We start from the raw sequence: 21,435 nt of genomic DNA on the forward strand, positions 1-21,435 counted from the left end.
CGCGTTGGAGCGAAGCCCACCAACCATGTATGAGCGAGGTTAGTGATACACCAATCACTAACAACCATGGTGGTACAAATAGTCCTACTCAGTAAATCGACACTATCACCTGATGCATACAGTACGCGGTTGAAACGTAGTGATTAATGTCCAAGCAACAATCGCGACACAAACGATAAAAGACTGATTAACGAAACCCTTTAAATATATATAACAATTATTCACTTGCTCACGACACTGAGGTGAATAACTGTTTGTATAACTAAAACAGTGAGATAATTGAGCACAAAAGTGATGATTTTTAACTCATGTACTGCTGCCAACTATTACAATTTTGGCACCCAAATCACCAAACGACCGTCGCGTTTGTTTGCCGACAAATGAAACTTTTGAAGGCATTCGTTTCGCTCTTGCGTGGAAATTTCTGCAAAAGGAGTTGCGAATTTTTTGGTATTTGAAACCACTCTGTAAAAAAAACTACGTATTTAATTTAGTTTAGCCTGTATAACAGGCGATTTATGAGCCAAGCCAGGCGAACGCTCTTTGAGCTCATGCTAACGAAATTTTTCAAAAGCGAACTGTTTTCGTGTTTACCGAAAGTTGATCACGTGATCAACTAATAGAAACGGTCTATTTTTAAGCTTATTCATGAACATGTCAGCTATTCTCACTGCATATATAATAAGCGCCACACGGCAACACGTTTTAAAAATTCTTCAAATCTCCGGGGCCCAGTTGTTCGAACGCGGGTTAGCGCTAACTCGGGGTTAAATTTTAACCCGGATTTCTTTTTCTTTTTATCAAAAGCACTCTCTCGGATAATTTCCTCTATTTTTTTAGAATATCCAAGCATCAAATTGTAGGCAAAGAGAATTCAACTGAATTGGCTATTTAAGCTGTCATATCTAAGTTCAAACTTTGCACTAACCCTGAGTTATCTTAACCCAGCTTCGAACAACCCGGCCCAGGGGTCTAGCTTGGTAGCATCGGGTATGATCCTTCGTGGACCCTCCGGCATAAAATCCAGCTGCGTTGCATGAAATCTCACAGTTTGACGGGAATGCCTCTTGGGGTACACTTTGCGCCCTTCCCACCTCCCCTGGTGGCGGAGACCACTTCTCACCGCAGCGTTGCCACATATCTTTTGCCTAGGCCGTCGCAGATTTCTCCCATAACTTAGTTTAACGTGATCGGCTACAATACAAATGTGGTGAGAATAAATTACTAAATTAAGTAACGCAAGTCTTAATTCGTATTTGTAAACAAAATACTTTTTTTACCGGTTTCATTGATAAATTCAAGTCAAACAGACAAAGCTTTGCCTGTTAAAACTTCCAAACCGAATTTCGTCACCTTCTTCGTGTATTTTTGAAATTTCTTTGTTTGCTAGGGCAGCAAGTTTGACGTCGTTCGCTCGGAGGAGCTGGAGGTGAATCAGTGAATAGCACTGGGTAGCCGGAGTTTGAGTAGCCAATCAGAGCGCGTAAAAAACACTATCCACTGTTTTAGTATATACTAATATATATTATCAAAGCAAGAGAGGAAGGGTTTATACCTGAAGAAAATCAAACAATGTCTCTGGAATACGAATGTCCATGTAAGCAGTATCACTACAAAAGTGACTATGAATTCTACCTGAAAATGGTGGATCCAAAAACAATACAAAAGAAGTAGCAAATGGGTTAGCTATAGAGGTTAATAGGGATTAAATTACAGAAAATACGTTACTTATTGGAAAAGTGTTTTAGCCTATCTTTTAAAACTTTCCATATGTAGAGCATTTAATATTCTTACGAAAATCCTTCCAATTGTAAGTTGATACAAAACCTCTCCGCTTACCCTCTCTCTCCACAAAGCCACAGAAACAGCCGTTATTTATATAATAACAAGTTAGTAAATTCTTATAGCCTTGGTCTCCCTAGTTAGTAGCTAGAGCAAAGTTATATCAAAAAAGCATAAACATCAACGAGAATTCGCTGCAGTTTTAAAATTGTACAGCAGCAAGTGATGCTATTCATTAAAGTCCTTTGGTATTTCGAAAAAAAAAACACGTCTTTGAGTCGTGGTGTGTTAACTACGAAACTGAAAGCCCCGCTTCTTATAGGAAACTAACGCTTCCAGGAGGCTTAAACAGCGCTCACGACATATCCTTAAGTCGAAAAAAAAAGGTGTAACTCATCTCACCATCGTGGTGTAACTCATCTGACTCATTTATTTTGACAAAAATGTTACCACCCAGCAGTTTTTGACTGCATAGTAACGATTCACTATTGCATTAAGCAGCATAGTAAACTCAAATGGACCGAATATAGATTCTATTTCACACAAAGTCAACAAAACACATTTATCATACCTGGTGGATTTGTGTCAAAAAAGTAAAGAGGTGCTCGGATCACAGCATCAAACAATTGACGGTGAAGGGTTTTGGATGAATTAACAGTGATATTGAAGAAAACGAATGCTCGTATTAACGACAGAATTATTGTAACAGCCACGAGACCACCATAGATGATGACATGCACTCTATTTTGCAACTTTCTGTTAGATGACAGGGCTGTATGCACAGACTTGTACAGAAAAGTGTCTTCACTTTGATGGCTGGACCTAAAAAGCGCAAGGGATAGATTTTAATATTTCAGTCCCGCAAGCGTTTCCAGGGTTACCAGTTAAGTCGAACGGCTAATCGCTTTTGCTTTGTTAGACAGAGGATATTTTTGAACATAATTGTCCATGGCAAAACGAACACATAAGAGATGTGCAGGTTGGGTCATCCATTTATAAACTACGTCCGTACAATTTCCTTCACTAGAACCCTGATCATCAGAGGTGAAATCCCCAACTAATAAAAAACATCACAGGAAAAGGGTGAACTTACTCCTTACACTCCTTTTACCCCATGCCATAGCGAATACAGCCCATCAGAAAGCGAGAAACTCGTTGCATATTCTGCGGTTTGCAACGAAAAGAGCCCAGCGATGCTTGCGGCCTCTACATCCCCCTCCCAAACCCCCCCGCCCCCCAAATAGAGCAAGTGGCGCCTGGCAAAACTTTTCACTCTTTGCAAAATTTTCAGTAACAAGTTCCTAAACATTACAGCACCATAAAACACGACTTTTAACCACCATTCGTATTTCTTAGCATTCAAAGTTAAAAAGGTAATATTAAACGAAAATAAACAGAAGTTAAGGAATTTGCTAACCGAGAGCAACAAAAACAAACCGGCTAACCAGTGTTGCTAAGACGGAAATGGATCCACACCTGCACTTCCAAACAACAAGCCTAACTCGAAAGTAGACAGTCGTGAATACGCAATTTGTTCATTGACAAGCTGTCGATCATTTGGACATTGTTGTTGACAGACATGGAGTATTTAATGTGACTTTCTTCGGGTATACTTGTCATGTAGAGTTTTTTTATTTTCAGTCGTCATGTTGAGTGGCAAGAGATAAGTTAGTTATGCAATGCTTTTGCGTAAATATCCCACTTTTACCATAAATATCCCACTCGTGAACTGATTTTTCTTTGTATACGTGGGATATTTCACGGCGCACCACTCGAAAGCATTGTATAACTAGTATGTACTCTAAGCAGGATGTATAGTATAGTAATCAACTCTCGTACCACTGAGATAGCCACCAGTCACTAAATATGAACGCACCCTGAAAAACAAAGGAAAAAGGATGAAAACGGTCAAATGTGTTGCGTTACACCGAATCGCAATGAGACGACAAACACCCTATGTTTTTCCACTTAGATTTTTATCATGACATAAGCACGTTTCATGATTTAAAAGAAAATGAACAAATACAAAGGTAATCTTTGTTTGCTTTCTACGTTCTTGTTCCTTGTGCATTAGTACGAAAAAAACAACAAACACTTTTAACTTTTGAGATTTCAGAGCCTATCAAAAGTCATTGCCCTTATAAGCGGGATAAGAATGAAGCAAGGCGGGGTAATAATTTTGTGGTCCCCCGATGTAGACTATCAATGGGACAAAGGGAATTTTATTTTCGGGGTCCAAAGGAATGGAATGGGCTACCTGACAATATTAAGAACACTAAAGATATTGATAGTTTTAAGCGGAGACTTTTTAATAAGATATTTCATACGAAATAATTTTGAATATATTTTGAATAATTTTGAATGTATTTTGAATTTAATTGAACTACTGTAAATAAGTTTTCTTTTCTTTTCTTTTCTTAATTACCAGTATTATGTAAAAATTAACACTGTGACTGAAAAGCCCTGCTGAAGGGAGCCTCAATAAAGTATGTATGTATGTATGTATTGGAAAGGGCAGAAAAGTAAATGTGTTATGTTTACCTGAGCACCAACACCAAAAATTAAGACAAGAAATAAAGTCAAGCAATTTCCTCCCGCCTTGAAATAACTGAGATAAAGTCGGAAAGGAATGTTTCCTCGCGGCCTCTCAACATGTTCCACTTGCGGCTTCTCCTTTGCCTGACAAAAAAAGGAAACAAAAAACTGAAAACGTAATGTAACTGTATACATAATAATAATAATAATAATAATAATAATAATAATAATAATAATAATAAAGGTACAGTGAGTAACTGTATCATGTTTCGAGGGGAAGCGAATGAGCTGAAAATGCAAATTCAGAGCCTTAAGAACGAAATGCTGACGTTTCAACGGCTGATCTTTCTGGCGTCGTAACAGCTCAAATCTAGCTTAGTGCGGCCATGCTCTCCATTTGGTAAAGTCCGGAGAAGTCACGCGAGAGCAGCACGCGAAAGGAGGCGTGAGTGCGGAAGAGCTTGCTCGCGCGTGCGCAGGCTAGCTCAAACCAACCAACATAAACATCCTGACCAAAGCATGAATCCTTGATTCGCCCTTGACAAGGTGCTAGCGCTCAAACAGCTAGCCTTTAATCTCTCTGCGATAACCGATTTATCTTGTCCACTATGCTAACAAGTAATATTCTAATGACCAGTCCTTGGTAGCGTAACCCCTGAGGTGTGGTTCAAAGTTGTTTCTGCTTTTCAGTGTCTCGAAGGAATCTAAATTAGTGGACTCCATGAAATGAAAACTTTGTAAGAGAAATTTAATATGAAAAGTTATGGCCACAGTAGAAATGGAAACACATCACACCACAGCTTTGAACTTTCAAGAGAATCCTTCACCTTTAGCTGTAAAATTCATTTTTTTGATGTTGTATGCATGAGAAGTGTGATCCACAGAATAAGAGCAACACTATCAGTAAGCGTGCAAACGTGTTATGAGATAGTACCTTGTTAGCCATGGCTTCAAAATCTGCCTCTATATCAATGGAAGATGTTGTACTCCAGTGATTTACGGCTTTGATACCTTTAGCCCATTTTCCTTTCCTTAATATAACGCCAGGCAGATGAGGAGTCTGAGCCGGCTCTGAGTCCTCATCAATAGCACTATCATTATCATCATCATCATCATTCTTACTGCTGTCTCTGGATCTAAGCAGAGATACCAAGTCTATACCTGAATTAGCCAGGTCCGTGTAGCTTCCTCGGCTATGAATAGTTCCCTTAAAGAGCAAGTGCAATGAATAGTTACGATAAGAACAGTCATGAAATGACAACAGTGTTCACTTAGATTACTTTTCACGACCAATGAAAATTTAAGGACGGTTAACTTCGGACCACAAATTTTGTTACGATGTTTTTTTTTTACGTTTTTCTTCTTGAAATTCAACAATAAGTAAACTGAGAAGTTTAAAGTTCGTCTCGTGAAAAAAATTAAAACCTTCTGCATTCATTTGTCTCGAAAAAAAAGGGTATAGAAAAAGAGAGAAAAGCTGACATTTTGTACCTACTTGATCAATAAATAAAATTTCAGTGGCGTTGCGAAGATATTGAAGTTGACGAGTGACAAGAATTCTGGGGCAATCTCGGATGAGTCCATTGATGCATCTGTCGAGAGATAATCAACTGAATGTTAGGGAGACAAGGGAAATCGGACTAAGAGGATATTTTAAGTTAACTTTTTCTTCCGGGTAACATGTTGAAGCTTACTCTATCAGAATACAACTTATATTTATTAATTGAGCTACTTTTTGCAAGCCTTGAAATTCTTAACGTTCAACGACCGAAAAGAGATCCACAAGCAAGACTTCGGAGGTTCCGAGTTAGAACACTAGGTACAAGTGCTTGGAGTGACAATTTACAGAGGAACAGAGAGAGGCAGAGAGAGTTTTGATGATTCAGGCTCAATCTGTATAAAAACATCCATTTTAAACAGAAACGAGTACGTGCGGACAGGCGAAAACGATTCGAATACGTATACATGAGAACACAAATTGTTTTGAAAACGGCAAAAAATTCCTTTTTAAACGGATACGTGTGGACGGGGCCTTAATTAGCTATGTTGATAGGAGGTCAACTGCTTAAGTGGATGCTGAGTGTGTTAAAAGCAAAATGCAGACTTTTTGTCTTATTGCAATTTTCTTCAGTTAGGAATTCGGCAATTTCCTTTTATGACTGAAGAAAAGTGTTACACTCCAAATATTTCCAATCTCAATAAAACTTCCTCACCCCTATCTAGAATTTTTTAAAAACGTGCCATTTTCTCGGCTGTTTCAGGAGGTGAGCGGATAATTGTTGTAGCAGATATTCCTCAAAAAGCAGCTGCCATCCTTCAGTGGTATCTTCTTGTATTCAAGCTAATTTTTTTACCCTTTCGCCTTCGCATTATTGGTTTCAAAATTATTCCAGATCTTCAATATTAGGTCCTTTCGAACTGGTTATGAAGAATTAGCCGGGGAAGAACCGGTTTCCCAACCATGGAAGGCGCTATAACTGAGCTGAAACGGACACACCTAGAGGCAAGCGAAGCCGATCCATCACTGTTAATAGATGGCCAACCACCATTTGTCGACCCTGTTATGTTTCAAAATATAACAGAACCTATTACTTGTAAATGCAGCCTTACGTTTAAGGGGGTCTAGTGGGCCCCCTAGCATAGATGCGATGCAGATGGGTGAGGAGAATCTTCGAGTCGAAGAAATTTAGAGCTGTTGGCTGCTGGTGCATTAGTCACGTTTGCAAGGATTAGCACTCTTGAAACAAAGTCCTTGTTGAAAATAACAAAACATACACAAATCTGGAAGCTTGTACAGCTTAATTGCCAGCTGATTCCGCCTTAACATAAGAACCCAGATGTTAGACCTATTGGAGTCGGTGAGGTACTGCAGAGGATTGTTGGGAAATCCATACTTTCAGTCATTAAGTTAGAAATCATGATCTTTGATGAAGAGTCTACCAATGCTATGCTCCTGGCGGATGCAGACCGAATAGTCCTCCGATCCTCCACAATATCAGGTATTTATGCCCACCAATGGCTATTTATACAGTGTGTCATCACGCCTATTTGTACTTGGAGCAACTGAATTTCATCATCAGAAGGGACCACAAAGGGCGCGGGAGCCCCCCCAACAATGCCAGTATATGCTATTGGTATAATCCCCCTGTTGAAGATAATCAAACCTAAAACTCCAGAAGACATAACAATGAAACATGTAGCCTTTGCAGGTGAACTACTAGAACTGCGACGCTGGTGGGATACCATTGGTCCGTGGGGTCCTAATGTTGGGACATAACCCAAACGCGTCAAAGTCGTGGCTGGTCCTAAAGCCAACATCAGAGGAGAAAGCACGAGAAATCTTTGGAAGAACCAACATTAACATTACAACAGATGCGAGAAAGGATCTTGTTGGCTACATTGGAAGTAAAAGTGGATGTGGCAAATACGCTGAGGAATTGGTAAGCTCGTGGTGTAACCAACTGAAAGTCCTGTCAAAGATAGCAAAGACAGAACTATAAAGAGCTTATGCAGTATTTGTGAGCGGTTCACACATAAACAGGCGTATTACATCAGAACAATGCCCGACATCAAGCAACACCTGTTGCGACTGGATGCAATTGTGGATGATTAATTTACCTCGCAATTACAGATGGCCACATATGCTGGCTCCGCGGACGAACGAGTTCTGCTCTCCTTGCCAGTAAAGAAAGGTAGTTTGGCAACATCTATCCTCTCGGCCGTTGCTGATCTTGAGTTTGCCAACTCCTGCGCAGCTACTGAACACCTGTTTGACCTTAGAAACAATCAAGACAGCACAGCACCAATGAATAGTGAACAACTCAAGACCTCAAGAAAGGGATTGCCAATACCACAGAAGAACTGAATAACACCATCCTAAAGCAGCTCCTCGAGAAGATAAGCCCAGAACAACTGAAGCCAAAAGACCTGGCAAGGATGAAGGGTGCCTCGAGTTGGTTAACAACATTGCCATTAAAGTCAGAAATTTTCGACCTGAACAAAAGTGAATTCTACGAAGCGCTCAGCCTTAGGTACTGTTGGACACCGAAGTACTTCCCATCTACATATCCTTGCTGCAAGAGATTCGACGTTAGACTGACGTTGATCATGCAATGTCGTGTATGAAAGTGGAACGGAGGCACGACGAAGTGGGAGACCTGTTGGCACCTCTTCTCTAGGACGTATGCCATGGTGCTGAGGTCGAAACTTGACACGACTAAAAGGCAACACTACAACCAGCGAATTATTGAAGTCGAGCATGGCTCCTTCAGCCCTCTCGTGTTCTCACCATATGGAGGAAATGGTAGAGAAGCCGTGCGATTTCTTACTGAACTAGCCGTGAAGCGATCCCAAAAGAAAAAGACGGACTATAGCATTGGGATTCATTGGTTGTGAGCAATACTTATTGAGATAAGCAGTGTTATGTGTAAAAGGCTACAGAACAACCAAATATGAGTTGAACACTGATTATAGCGGGGCCTAAATCGCAACTGTGAATGGAAAGATAAAGTGGAAACGCTTTATCTATTTATTATTATTATTATTGTTATTATTATTATTATTATTATTATTATTATTATTATTATTTTGAGCATTGAGAACATTTTTGACCCAAGCCTAATATTTTTAATACTTTTTTAAAAATAGATTTTTTCTTTTATTGCATAATTTGTACATTAATAGAATAATAATAATAATAATAATAATAATAATAATAATAATAATAATAAAATATTTGGGAAATGAGGTAAATTGTTCAGATTTGGTTAGCGTACCTCGTTGAGAAAAATTCCTGGAAATTTTAAGTGAATTGGGTAATGAAAAGATCTTTTCTCTGTATTTCATAAATTCAAAGTACAACTTTTAAAAGGCTTCAAATGACGTTGGATTGACTCAACTGCAGTGCAGACGAACATTACTATGTACTTACTGATCAAAAAGCTTCCTTCCTACCCGGACATCTACAGCACTAAGTGGATCATCAAGAATATAAATATCTGCTTTGTAATAAACTGCCCTGAAAACAAAAATCAATTTGACATTCATCTTGCGAGTTGTAAAGTTCAAAACAGGTTATTGGTACCTACACCCCTCTTAAGGATTAAGGGGAACGAAGGTAAAGTGATTTCATGAGGACAAGGACGTTGCCTTTTTCAAATGTTTCTATTAGAGCAATAAATGTTACATTGAGTAGTGTCAAACACACATAAATCTTAAATTTTAGGTCACTTCATTGACCTTAAGATCTCTTCGGTCAAACTGATAAATTTCATTCTTTACTGTGAAGTGACCTATTAAAATTTTTAAGCCAAGCATTTAACATACCTCGCTAAACAAAGTCTTGCTTTTTGACCGTCACTGAGTTCAATACCTTTCTCTCCTATTAATGTCCAGTCTCCCTCCGGTAGTAAATCAACATCCTGAATAGAAAACAAAAAACACAGCTAATGTCATACTCAATCCTAGTCCGCGCTGTACAAGTCCAGTGGTGCAGTCCTCGTTTTACGATACGCCATCCATCATCAACATCATCATCGTCGTCGTCGTCCGTCGTCGTCGTCATCATCATTTATTTGCCTTATTCAAAGATTTTTTACTATGTTTACAGCTATTCTATTAGTAAGGAGACTTAAAGAAACCACCTCACGTCCACAAAATAGATATTTCCCCGATGACTTCAGAGTGACGCTTATGGAAAGGTCTTTTAGAACGAAATGATGGCGCCCACGTGTGTAGCCTTATTTACAATGTCGCAATGTGGTTAGCTTGTTCCAGGTTCTACGTTGGTCACGGGATTAGTGGGAAAAAACGACCAGCGTGTATAAAAAGGCGCGAGACCCTGGAACAGGTTACAATGAGGCCTGTTGAAAAATTGTGGGATAAAAACAACACTTTTTTAAAAAAGTTAAGAAGACCTAACCTCGTTGCCTCTGTCATGAGTAAAATAGGACACAGCTATTAGTTGAATTTTCGATGTCAGGTTTATGTTTCTGACTTGCTGATTAGGTTTGTCCCCATTCAATGCATAAAGATTTGTTTAAGTTTCACTTATAACCTAGTATACTCAGAGTCCCAGATCATGAAATAATATGAAGAAATGGATCTTGGACAAGAATCTGACATTTCGGTGGTGCTAAAATGAATCTGGCAATATGCAAAGGTGAGCAAATATTTGAATAAATGAATGAAGAGTCGTGGATGAGAGGACAACAGACGTGCCCTCTTACAATATATTTTAACAAGTGAACAGTAAGCTTGGACGTCAGCATACAAAGGCACAACTGGCAGCCGCTCTCAGTCCATTTATGAGCATACTGTACCCACCCAGCCCATGATGTGAATGATGTGATGTGTGTAGGTTGACCACAACACCGGGGTCTACGTCCCCTACTCTTTTCGAACAGTGGTGTGGGTTCTTTTACGTCCCACAAGAACCAGGTAAGTGTAAGTAAACATCAAATTAGTTTACCTGTTCTAAGGCGCATGCTCTGATCACTTTATGATATCTGTCTTCCTCAAACGTTTGCCCAAATATAATATTCTGTCTCACTGAACCAGAGAAGATCCAGGCCTGCTGTGGTACAAACCCAATCTTTCCTCTGAAACACAGGTGACCTTCAATAACCCGCATTTCACCCAGCAGCATCATCAATAATGACGACTAAAAACAGAACATATAAATCACCAAAATGGTTTTATCTTCTCGATAACAGTGTATACCCAAACTTATCCATAAGAGTTACAGAATAAAACATAAACTAACATATACACATTAGAAAATTAACTAAAACTAAGAAAATTCTTCACAAATTATAAGGACTACTGTTTACAAGAATACGTAAACTATTATAGTTGTGTTCTCAACTAGTCGTTAACAAAGGAGGATAACCAGACAGTTATCTTAAATACTCTGCAATTACATAACTCATGGGCCTTGACAACAACTGTGACAGCTGGGCGTTTCTCGTCCTGATGAGGGACTGTTGTGTCTCAATACACAACAATATTTTAAAAAACCGGCATATCATAACTTCTGTTTAAACGACTTTAGTGCTCATTTTAACCTACTAAGGTGGCCTGCAGCCCAGAGTTATATGTGCTTCCAGAAGTTGAAGCAACAAACGGCACTGCCCAGCTCATAATAGCTGCTAGAATGAATATCTGGCAACAATAATATTGAAACAACAAATAAGTAGTCTTTGGTGATACATGTAATCCAAATTTGTTTTTATTTCTCACCTTTCCAGATCCAACTGGGCCTACAATCATGCACAGGTCTCCCTGAAAACAATAATTAATACTGAACCTAGCTGCACAAGACACAGAACATTACCTGAACTAAATAATATGTAATTTTATGGAAGAAAACTGACAAAGAAGTGCTTTTAAATAGAAAAATTACTTGTACCTGCTTTACTTCAAAGCTAACGTCTTGTAAAGTAGCTTTACCAATACTCTCCTGCAAGGAAAACAGGAAGGTGACACTGAAAGCAAGAAATATTTGCTCCTTTCAAGTGGCAAGGAGAATAAAAACTGAGTTCATTCTTCGCAAAGAAAAAGATTTTATTTTTTTGGTTGTACGCTACTGCTTACTGATAATGTTGATGTAAAAGCTAGAACTTTTCTTCAGATTCAGTAATGGGGGGGGGGGGAACGCGAGCATCGAGCGGCAAAGCCGCAAGAGGCAAGAAACGAGGGCGGCAGCCTGCCTCTCTAATCTCGTGCCTTTAGTCACACGCATGGTCATTTGCGTGTCTCGCACGTTTTGCTCGAAGGACCAAGAAAAAAGAGAGACTGCTCGTAGTCTATTATGGTTATAATTATGAGGGATCATCGACATAATTATACATCTGTCATGCACTTAGCTTGTTCAACAATTATTATTGAGCAATTATTTTGCAATGTTGACTGATAAAAGCTCAGCTAGTTAAGAAAAAATTATTATTATTTTTATTTTACAGTTCAAATTCTTTCCTTGACTCAGGGCAGTACATACTAAGTGTAAGTCCCAATGGCTGTTTGTGTTCAAAGAGATTTGATTGAACATCAAAACGCAGACTGGGAGAGAACATATACTAAAGAAATCTACAAGTCAGGGTGGCAGAAGCAAGCAATTACCATACCTGATTATTCCATGTGCATGTAACGTTGCTAACCGCCACACTAGAATGTCCCGGCCTGGGAGTGGATCTATGCTTTATGTTTTCAAAGTTTAACTCATCCAGCTTCAGAAATGTCTTAAAAATAAATTAAAACAAAAAAGAAAGACATTAAATTAAGGGTCATCTCATGAGGTGAGCTTATTAATTCTTGTTTCAACTGTATGTCATTAGCAAGGCTGGCAGTAAACATTCTGTATTGTACTTATCATATACCAGTACGTAAACTTTAAATCAAGTATTATGTTTTTCCATGTATGCTTATCTTCCTGCTACATGAACAAATGTCACTAAAATAGGGAACCGGGAGTGGGGAACAAGCACCGGGAACAGAGAAATGAGAAATGAGAACAAAACAGAGTATTGGAAATGAAGCCAACTAATAGGGCTAGTCTGATTAGGGTTCAAGTTCACTTTTCAGGGTGCAAAGAAAGTCAATTTTACAGCTTGCCCTTCGGGCAAGCTGAAACTAACATCTACTTGCCCGAAAGTTGTTTTTACTAGCCCCCAAAAAATTTTTTCACGAGCAGAATGAAAAAATATTAATTAATTATTCCTTTCTTAATTACACTGTAAGTTAATAAATTACTGGCTTTATTTATTCATTACAACAGCTGTAGTTATTTGACAAGAGCAATAAATAACCGTAAAAAGTGTGAACTATAAGTAGACCTGGTGGTAAGATACTATTCACACTCTAGTACAATAATTCAGTGTTCACCTTTTGATTATAAATGCCTTTGTCTTGAAAGTCAACTCACAATGATGAAATAAAGAATTTAAGAAAAGCTTACAGAATGAAGGTCCAAATAACAGAAAAACATTTTTCTTTGAACGCAATGCTAGAAACTACATATTACTGGTTGACCTCTTGTGAAAATGTACAAATACTCAAGCTTCTGTAACGCTTTGAGTTCAACGCAATATTCACTCCCGATGTGTCCAACTAGTTTTGCTGTCTTGCTCTCGGCGCTGCCACACTGTATAATTTTTTCTAAGTCCACGGCTTTTACTTTCGTCAGGAATTTATTAGGAATTTAAAACATTTTGTCTTACAGTACTTCTGTAATTTTAATTCTCCGAAAAATCTTCACTTGCCCGTCGGGCAAGTTAAGAACAGAATTCACTTGCCCGATCGCAAAATCCACTAGCCCCGGCTGTCGGACACGACTTTCTTTGCACGCTGCTTTTGTTCCCATTTTTCATTTTCCCATTACGGTACTGCACTCGTCCCCACTCCCTGTTCAAGTAACATCTTCTATGAACAAGGAAAACATGATTACCTGGATTTTTGTTGCTGTTTTCCTAGCTTCATTTAATTTCTGCACGGCAGAAAGAAAGTGTCTTGCCAAAGACCTCTGCAGAACAGTAACCATGGCAACTGAGCTGAACACTTTGGCAGCATTAACGGGGTTACCCAGTAACACATAGGTGATAAACATTGTACAAGTTATGATGCTTTGAGAAACAAACCCAGTTGCCATATTAAATGCATGCAAAAAAACTGGGTCTTGTGTATCCTTGACATTTCAAGTCTAGATGAGACAACAGTAAGCATCAAATCAGTAAGCATCAGAGAAAATGTCCATACATTTACAGCTTACAAACCCACCTGATATGGTGCAGACTTATAAGTTTATACAAAAGAGAGTATTTATTAAAACCCCACTTAAACCATTGTGATTTACATTAAGAATAAATACATTTCTTTACCATACTCTGCACTACTACAACCTGAACAAATCAAGTTTTAGATTCCTTGAGAATGTGAACAGCAAGACGATAAACTAGCTTTACTGTACATAAATTATAAGCTCCATTAATTACGCAGTCCCCTCTCTTCAGTTGCAACTTAATTTCCCAATTCCTAAATGACTGAAAGAGTTGGAAAAACTGCAAAAAAGTTTAACCTGCATTTTTGAACCTTATTTTTTTGTTTGTTTTTTGGTGTTGCCATGGTTTAAGGTCCCCTGTATTACGCACCTGGCACAGCGCACTACTTTCGGTGCATAACAGTTGCATACTCAAAGATAGTGCAAACTCATATGATCACCACAACTCGCTAGCGGGCTTGGCCAAACTATGCTTAAGTAACAAGGCTTCATTGCTATTAAATGTTTTTATATAACTTCTACAGAAAAGGCTTACAGCTGTGCATGCTTATTTTCCATGACAGACTGAAAAAATTTTTTCTCAATTCATTCACCCAAGTATTTTGTAGTCTTATTCTACATCTTACCTTCTTATGCTATTGATCAATTCACTAAATATAAATTCCCAGGTGAAGATCTTCACAACTTTCATTCCTTTAATAATTTCATTCATTCTTTTGCACCTTTCTTCTGTCAGCCTTGACATGTTCAGACTTAAAAGAAAATTGTTTTTGAAAAGAAGACGTATGAGGTAAAGATGATTACATTGCCCTGGAAAAAAAGAATTGACATTAGACAATAACTCACTTCAAACTGTAAAAAGACGATGATTAAAAGAGGGCATCATTCTGGTGTGTGTGTCGGTAGGTCAGGGCTGTCATTAAGAGGTGGGGGCCCGGGAATTCCCCCGGCTGCCTGCTTTCCCGCTTGCCTGGGGCAACTAAAAATTTCATCGGGTCAACTAAGTTTCGGGCAACTGAAATTTCTGTGAAAGTTGTAGGTTAACATGAATATGAAGAAACTTTCTCTTGTGATCTAGCAAAGGTACCTTATGGGGAGAAAAACTCAACGGTCATGTTGAAACGCAGACCATGCAGACTGTGCAGACCGTGCAGACTGTGCAGACTGAGTGTTACTTTTTTACTTGTACCTTAATTTCTAGTAAACTTTTTACTATAGTTTCCTGCTTCCTCTCATTATGTGCACTGTGCATCACTATCATAATAATATTATGTGCACTGACGTGTACCTGCAAGGGTCATGGGTAAGAAATGAGAAAACCATGGGCTCATTGTTTACCAGCAGATGTAAAAGCAGTTTCGCGTGCTTTCACGCAGGAGAGAGCACGATGGAGGAAGGTGAGCTGTCTCTTTCTGTAACTGTATTATATTGCCATGATTATTTATTTTTTTAGTAGAAGAAGCTTTTTCAGGTTAAGTGACTTAAAATAAAACCCTTTTCGGCTTCCTACAACGGCTACGTGAGAAACATCATTTTCCTCAATTTCCTTGATTGTTGATGATCGTCTTCGTCGAGTCTTTTGTTTCACTCTGTAATTAAAACTGGTGACTTGCCGTCATTTCTTCAAATCTTACAGATACCGATGTCATCGTTGTTAGCTCGGGATATCAACCCGAGACGTTTGAGGGATGGGCCATGCTTTAAAATGTGTAAATAAATCAACAGTATACCTACCTAAAAATAAATATTCTGATTTCCACGTGTTTGGCGGTTCCGTAAGCGTCAGAATTAAGAGAAGAAGGGCAGCGACTTGAAACTTCTCAAAGATAATATTCAATGAAAAGTAAGACAAAATATACCTAAAATACACAGCAGGGGATCTAGTTCAATGCACATTAAAACCCCCTCCATATCTGCGAGTTGTACAAATAACACATTTGTTACTAATGAACTATTTATTGGGGGAGCTGCATAAACAAGAACCATGATACTCAAACAAGATTGTCAGTTTCAAACCACTACCACTTTTTGGCATGAATACTTGGAGCAAATACAATTGTCGATCCCCGAGTGAAAACCCGCCCAGAAGGACACTCTTGAGAATCGAATAAAAAAAATACATAAACAAAAGTCTTCCGAGCTAACAATGATGACATCGGTATCTGTAAGATCTGAAGAAATGACGGCAAGTCACCGGTTTGAATTACAGAGTGAAACCGGAGACGATCATCAACAATCAAGGAAATTGAGGAAATGTCTCTCTCGTAGCCGTTGTAGGAAGCCGAAAAGGGTTTTATTTTAAGTCACTTAACCTGAAAAAGCTTCTTCTACTAAATAATTGTGGCAAAATAATACAGTTACAGAAAGAAACAGCTTATCTTAATCCTCCATCGTACTCGCTCCTTCGGGAAACTATAGTAAAAATTTTACTAGAAAATTAAGGTACAAGTAAAAAAAATAACACTCAGTCTGCACAGTCTGCACAGTCTGCACTGTCTGCAGTCTGCATGGTCTGCGTACAACATGACCAAAAACTCAAAGTAAAACAGCCTCCCTTTAATAGCAAATTAAGCTTCAATTTGCTGAGACCAACTCTTATTCTCAGGGGTATCAGCTGAGGGCATTTGGTTTCCAATTCAAAAAACGATAAAAAAGCTTAGTTCACTTTTTGCAACAACTTTTCACAACCCGTAAAAACCTGATTTGTTGCAAGACAGGTTTGATGTGTGGGTGGTAAAATGCACAACATCACCTTTCAACTCATTTTGCAGCAACGTTGCAAAACAAGCTGCACTTTTTCGACTGTTGCCCGTTTTACAGTAGCTTTAGTTTCTCAAGCAACAAGATTAGCCAATTTTACAATTTCATATATAATTTACAAAAAATTCAATATTTTTTTCCAAGCTTGCAACCGGATGGAATCCTCCAAATCCTGCAATCTGACTGGTTCCGAGAGCGGGCGGTATTTTACGATCTTGCCAGCTAACCCGGGCAGAATCGTTGGCTGCAGCTTCATTCACCAGTTTGTTTGTTGTTTGTGAATGAGCAAAAACCGTCATTTTCAAACCATTTTTCTTTTAAAACTTGTGCTGTTATTAGCATTACCTAGGGAAAAGTGAATTTTATTATTCAGACAAAAAGTCTGAAGGGAGAATCAAGCAAGTCAGCCAGGAAAACCGCTAAAGTAAAGTAAAACAGATGGCTCGTGATGTCGTTTCACTAGCTTTATAACCGGGCTGTAAGTAATGCAATCTTGCTTTTATGCACCGTTTATTGGACATTTTTGCTCTGTTTGTAGTTTAGTTTTCCATTTTTTCTGTATGAATCTAGATGATCCTGTCGTGTTTCATTGAATTTTGCCTCTCCAGTTTTCTAGTTATAAGAATAAGGTTGTTGTCAATGATTGCATTTAGCTTCAATCTTAAATAAACAACTCAAGACCTCAGGCACAGTTTCTCCCAATACGGACCTCCCAGCCGATACATAACATATATTTATATATATTCTGAGGAAAGTAAAACAAATAAGGTGGTGGGCATCGCTTAAAACAACACTGCGAGTTTCTCGTTTTTTTGTTTTCCTTTCCAAGTATTACCTGAAGTGTAAAAAAATTGTCTGCACAAATCCTGTAGAGAAAATGTACTGTTGCATTTTTTATGTAGGTCAGTGTGCGTTATGCCCCAGCCAAAGAAAAATAATCCCCCCCCCCCCACCCTAGCCCGGTAAAGGCAGGGACACTAGCAGAACAAAAACCAATCGTTGACTGTCCTGGTACGTGGGGTTTAAACTGGAGAATTCAGCTGGAGGCTTGGAGTCTAGAACTGTGTGAAGATCTAGAGCTCTCCAGAATAAATTTAAAAGAGGAAAATTATAGTATAGAGTCGTTTAATGTTATCTTGTTGTCTGTTTTTGTGTTTTCAATGAAACTTTTTAGAAAATTCATATATATGTTAATGTTGTGGCCCAAAATTTTCATTGATCTAACATTTTTGAAACCAGCTTGATTTATATTTTCCTTTGTTTCAGATTATGATAATAATTATTAATATAAGGCAATCAAAATATTGACAACCAAACCAGTCTGAAACATTTTCACCAAATAAAAATTACTTAAACTGGACGTAGGTGGGGACAAGTGAGGACATTGGAAAGAAGATATTTCCATGGGGGTGGGGACATTGGCTCAATTTTATGGTTCTTTTGTTCAAGTCCCAGCCTTTTCCCTGGTTGGGGGCGGGGGGGAATTTACTTTAACTTGTGCATTTAAGCACCTTCAAAATGTTCGATTTTGTGCTTTGTTTAGATTAAAATTCTTTATAATATTATTTTTATTCTATCATATTTTTGGTGATATTCATTGAGTAACACACAAGAAATGTGATTAAATGTAATACTGAAGTCCAACCATTACCATTAATTATGGATGGCTCAATTATTATTCGTTCAGGCTGAAACATGTTAGTTTGTCTAGACATGGCTAAACAAGCTGTTACAGGAAACGATTCTACAGGTGCATTTTATAAAAATTTTACCTACTGTGAGCATTTTAATTGCAAACCAACAAAATTATTATGAATTCAAACATTTGTTTTTTATTCCCTGGTAAATAACTTTAAACATGAATATAAAAGAGAATTAATGAAAAGGTCTAAAAAGGTTCCTGTTTTGCAGATATAGCTTTATTTAATTTGTTTGTACCAAATTTTTTGGGCAAATAATATTTTTCCTCTGGCAGCTAGATTGTGAGGCTTTGTTGCCCAAAGGGTAACCAAATTAAAGAGTTTTAATGTTGACCCAGCCCTGACCACTTCTATGAATGTTGTCCTCACGTACTTTCATAGGAAATAAAAGAAAAATAGAACAAAAGAAATCCTCAGCTATTTGATTCCCTGCCTAACTTGTTGTATTTACCCGGTAGGTGCATGCTCTTGACTTTAATGTTCCAAAGAACATATTTAAGTTGTTAATCTACAAGTACATTTTAGTATGTGACCAATTAAGAAATAACACCTGAATAAACTAAGAAGTCTGCATGAGTATTTAAAGTGTTATAATGATAATCTATTCTCTTGTATCTCACCTTAACTTAGAATATTTTCTGTTAAACCATGCCTGATGGATTATGAGTATCAATGTGAGCACTATACCAACAGCACAGGAAAAACCCAACTGTATCCATAGAAAATATACTACAACTACCACTTGAATAGGAGTGATCCACACAAAGTGTAAATGCGTCACAAGCTGAAAAGAAAAATGCATGACTTTGTGTAAAGAAAAATTTATTGAGGACAATTAATGACTATAGAGACATTTAGCACCCAGCAGGTTTTTAGCAGAATCCTCAAAGTGCAAACCACTATAAGTCATGTGACCAAGCCTATGCAGTCGTGTTCGAAGTTCTCAAATGAATGTGGAGTTTCAACACCTGGAAGTAGGCCAGTTTTCATGTAAGTGATTTATTTTGATTGGTCAATTAAGTCGTGATATTAGTTTCGATGCATCTAATGTCACATGCTAATTCTTTTGAAACGGATGTACTATCCAGATTTTTTTCAAACTTGGCATAATTGAAAGTCATACATAGGACATTGATAAACTACAATAAAAAGATGGGGTCACCAAGCTTGTTTTCACCCTGTGAGCCTGTAATGCTAAGTGTTTTTTCCTAAATGCGTGCAAAATATGCAAAAGTTGAACAACTGTTAAAAATTCTTATCATAAGGCAAAAACTATAAATCTTAATAAAACCTTGGGCGTATTTGTTTTTCTGGGCTATAATTTTTCAGTTAAGTTACTTCAAATTACCTGATCTTTTAAAAAGTGTAGAAGAATGGACAGTTTGAACATTATCTCATACCTCTCTGTGGCTCAAAATGCAGAGTTTCTTAATTCATCGAAAGAAGGCAACAAAGGAAAAGGTTCAGCTTCAAATGATTGTTTTGCACGAGAAGACTCAGGCACATTTCAAGACCAGCACCTTTTTAGCGGTGAAGTGTTATCATAATCGCTAATAAAACCATTTGGACTACAAAAAGAGGCCATTGTTATCTCTCTTCAGGCAATCAGCGCAAATTACCGCCCCCTTTGATGTTGCAATTGTTATGCACAGTAGGTGAGCATGATGCACAGTGCAAAACAAGGGAATTACCTTAAACAGCCATTTATTGTTAGTCAAACTCTCAGTTATACAGTCATTCTCTCGTAGTTAATTTCGCTTGTCGGGTAAGTGGCCTGGCAGTCACAGCTCATACTGTTCCTTGTACCTTTTCTATAGACTGCTTAATTGCTCACTTGCAACAACAACAGACTAGGAATGATAATTCACAGAAAACCAACACATACAGACCAGTCATTGTACACCCAACCTTTCACACAGCTAGAACTATACAGACTGTGACTGTGTTGTTTGACAAGACGAGCACAACTACAATCCTGGCCAAAAGGTGTTGGGACACCTTCCCTTTTTCACTTGGTTTTGTATGGAATTTGCAGCTAACCTACGATACATACTCATAAACACGGCCTTAACAAGATTTTCCCCCACCCCCGCTAAACAAAGTTGAGGTCCATAAAGTGTACAAGATATGTAAAAGGCATTTGACTTGTAACACCCAACACTGTTCAGGGGCGGAGTTGGGTCAACTTGAATAACATTTTCCTCACCTAAAACGCAAAGTGTCTCAAACGTTTTGACCAGGATTGCAGTTTGCCACTTGCCTGACAGCCTGCAAGATGAGACTGACCAGAGACTGACTATATATCTAAACAACGTTTTTAGCGGAGCACCACGCGCGCGCTTCGCGCGCGCGTGGGCGGAGCCCCATAGCTAAGGGATCTACCCATCCAAGAAAATTTAGTAATCACGTGACCGTACACAGAACGAACGAACGACCGTCCGTCCGCACCACAGGGCCACCAATGTTTACTCTCACACTTTCTAGCGAGTTTGGGAGCCCAGGAAAAAACTAATTGCACATCAATGTTGTGATCAATTGACAGCTGTCAAAACAGGGTATCCGCTGACCAGTATCACCTGACCGTACCGCGGGCTCAAGTGTCGACCCATCGAGGTCGAGTCTTTTTTTGCAGTTTTCCGTTGACAAATTACCACCTTCAAATGATCGCTGGCTTAAGTTTATTTTTTCCAGTGATTCATATGAAATTTGTTGTGTTTATGTCATTATGGCCCCGCACTATTAAGATTTTGATTTCAAACTGACCTCGGACGCGAAAATTCAGCCAGGTTTTTTAAAAGTACAGGCGGAGAAGACCTTTTCTTACCATGGTCACGCGTTGGTCACGCTCTACGTCCAATTTTTATGCTCTGATTGGTCAAAATTTGA

At 38.4% G+C, this 21,435-nt stretch overlaps 1 pseudogene; it reads right to left on the reverse strand.

Annotated features, from left to right (window-relative positions):
• The window catches only part of LOC140949663 (ATP-binding cassette sub-family C member 4-like), a 76,387-nt pseudogene that overhangs the window by 29,252 nt on the left and 25,700 nt on the right, over positions 1–21,435 (reverse strand).

The sequence above is a fragment of the Porites lutea genome, chromosome 10 (genome assembly GCF_958299795.1).
Source record: "Porites lutea chromosome 10, jaPorLute2.1, whole genome shotgun sequence".
NCBI lineage: Eukaryota > Metazoa > Cnidaria > Anthozoa > Scleractinia > Poritidae > Porites > Porites lutea.